The 3,100-nt window shown below is 44.1% G+C and overlaps 1 protein-coding gene across 1 annotated transcript in view; it reads left to right on the top strand.

The window, feature by feature from the left end:
* The first annotated feature begins 406 nt into the window (after positions 1–406).
* The window catches only part of ATP7A (ATPase copper transporting alpha), a 164,029-nt gene continuing 161,335 nt past the window's right edge, over positions 407–3,100 (top strand). The window contains exon 1 of the mRNA XM_003800452.3: positions 407–562. The gene's annotated coding sequence lies outside the window, so the exon portion shown is untranslated. The remainder of the gene's footprint in view (positions 563–3,100) is intronic.

The following is a 3,100-nucleotide window of genomic DNA, read 5'->3' as shown; positions in this document are numbered from 1 at the left end:
TGTAATTCGGCTACACAGTCTACCTGGAGTTAACACAGATTCAACAGATGGCATGCTAATTTCATGCTGGACAAAGATGAAATATATGAAGATGAATTATGTCTTGGCCTGTGGTTAGGGAACTACAGATGACAAAGGCATTGCTCTGGTAGGGATATTTTGGGTTTGGGGGACTGGAGGAAGCAGGGACTCGCACCCAAATGAAGATCCACCCGAGGCTGCGTGTCCGTCTGGGGGCAGCAGGGGGCGAGAGAAGCTTGACTCTAGACACTGCGTTCTCTTTCACGTGACACGTCGCTCTCTTCCCTAGGCCGCTCTGCTTCCGGCCGGGACATCACCCGGAAGTGGGGATAGTTGCGGGAGGGAGGGGCAAAGGCTGCTGGCCAGAGTGGCAGGAGGGTGGAAAAAGAGAAGCAGAGGAGTTACTACTGCTGTCTCTACTGCTGCTGCCGCTGCTACTGTGACTTCTTCCAGGATCTGAGCTTGGAGCCTGCGTGCGTGGATTTATTGCTGCCACGGTCGACGTAGGTCCAGAGATTTAATCATAGGACAGAAAAAACAGGTAAGTCCTACCTCGGCTTCCCGTCATCCCTTTTAACTGCAGTGGGTGTTCCGTGGTGTCAATTTGTACTATCAAGTGTGGTGAGAAGGCCGTGTTAATCTGGGGCAATCTCTAAACTCTCAATTCATAACTCAGGTATTTTCCACGTTTATGTTTTACTTTTCCTAACAGTGGATAGAGGAGGGGAGAGTAGGTCCTGGCCCGTGTCACTTTTCCTGTATTCTTCTGGGAACGGTGTCCTGATCATCCATGGCCTACATTACCCAACGAATTGAGGGTACAAGAAAGTTGGTGTCAGGTGTTGGAAGTCATATAGACTGAGAATTTTGCTTAATGACACCTTATGTTTTGGAAACTAAGGTTATTAAGATCACCATAATTGATAAAATAATAATTTCATCAAGAGAGCATTCTTGTTTCCACTTCATTTTGTTCATTGTGCCCCCTTGTCAGTAAAGGTACCCTCCATTCTTGTCCTATCCTGTGGTATCTTACCTTCAACCCTTGTTTTGTTGTAGCCATTGAGATTACCTTAAGCACAGACAACTCTCTTTTATAGTTTCACAATTCAGTATTTTTTCAGGATCTGAAATTTTTGTTTATTCTTTTTGACAAATGAATTGTGACAAATGAATTGTCAGTGTTGTGACAGAGCCACACTCTGTTGCCCAGGCTAGAGTGCCATGGCATCAGCCTAGCTCACAGCAACTTCAAAATCCAGGGTTCAAGTGGTCTTCTTGCCTCAGCCTCCTGAGCACTTGGGACTAGAGGCGCCTGCCATAATGCCTGGCTAATTTTCTATTTCTATTACAGATAGGGTCTTACTTTGCTCAGGCTGGTCTGGAACTCCTGAGCTTAAGGGATCCTCCTGCCTCAGACTCCCAGATTGCTAGGATTATAGGGGTGAGTCATCATGCTTGGCTCTGATCCTTGTTTTAATCACAGCCTCTTGAACTACAGTAAGTAGTAGGGCTTTGTATTGAGACTTAATGTGTGGAGAAGATTGAATTAGGTGATAGGTGTATTGAGGTGTGGCATTGGGGAGGGGAGGATTCACAAGAAATAAAACATTCCTTGGCCTCAGAAAAGTTTGCAGGTCCATCTTACAAGGGTACATGTGAATCTTTATAAATGTAGAATATAAAAGTCTTAACACAGTAACTAAGAAAATGCCATGAAGGCTATGCTATTTTCAATTTGGTGAAAATATTTCAAATTGTATATAAAACCAGCACATTGTATCCCACCATTGCATTAATGTACACAGCTATGAATTAATTAAAAAAAATAAAAAAAAGAAAAGCTTGCAATCTGGTCAGTTAAGTTAAGCTATGAAGGCAATGGCATCTACCTGCCCCACTGATGAAAAACTAGGTTGCTTATTGCATCCTTTAAAAGGTTATTTTGAACTGAGACTTTCTTTTTATTTTTGCAGCTTTTTTTGGGGGGGTCTGGGGCTGGGTTTGAACCTATCACCTCCAGCATATGGGGCCAGCGCCCTACTCCTTGAGCCACAGGCACCGCCTGAGACTATCTTTTTCATATTTCATATTTTCTTATGTCTACAGCCATGACGTGAGAGGATTTTTTTTTGAGACAGAGTCTCAAACCGTCACCATGGGTAGAGCGCCGTGGCATCACAGCTCACAGCAACCTCAAACTTAAGTGATTCTCTTGCCTCAGCCTCCCAAGTAGCTGGGATTACAACGCCTGGCTATTTTTTGGTTGCAGTTGTTTTAGCAGGCCCAGACCAGGTTTGAACCCGTTGGCCCCAGTGTATGTGGCTGGCGCCCTACCCACTGAGCTACAGACGCCGCCAGGACTTTTTATACTGAGAGTCTCCCTTAAAGTAGTAGAAACACGGATATACAATCACCTAAGGATTTTTTTTTTTGAGATAGTCTTACTCTGTTGCTCCAGGCTACAGTGCTCTGGCATCATAGCTCAAAGCAACTTCAAACTCCTAGGATTAGGTATTTCTCTTGTCTGAGCCTTCTAGGCAGCTGGGATTACAGGCGCCCACCATGAAGCCCAGTTAATTTTTCCATTTTTAGTAGAGATGGGGTCTTGCTCTTGCCCAGGCTGGTTTCAAACTCCTGAGCTCAAACAATCTACCTCTCTTGGCCTTCCAGAGTGCTAGCATTATGGGTGTGACCCACTGTGCCTGGCTACCTAAAAAATTTTTCAATCTCAGTAACATTATATATTAGAAACAGAAAGTGTTATGAGAGTGCAGGGAAGGGAGTATGAACTGGGCCTTAAAAAATGGATGGTGTTTAGCTTTGCAAAAATGGAGTACGGGGAGGATTATCCAATTGGGAGAAATAAGTTGAGTAAAGGTTTGGAGGGCTTGAAAGATACATTTCTAATAGCACATGTATTTCAACATCCCTATTTCTAACACAGCCACATCTTCCAAGATGTCACTGATTAAGAGAAAGAAATGTATAGCCAGGCATGTGATGGGTGCCTATAGTCCCAGCTCCTTGGGAGGCTGAGGCAAGAGAAACACTTTTTTTTTTTTTTGAGACAGAGCCT

Source organism: Otolemur garnettii, unplaced genomic scaffold (assembly GCF_000181295.1).
Source record: "Otolemur garnettii isolate 467f Iridium unplaced genomic scaffold, OtoGar3 scaffold00175, whole genome shotgun sequence".
In the NCBI taxonomy this organism is placed as follows: Eukaryota; Metazoa; Chordata; class Mammalia; order Primates; family Galagidae; genus Otolemur; species Otolemur garnettii.
Note: the sequence above shows the minus strand (reverse complement) of the source record. Positions and strands in the feature narration are given on the sequence as shown.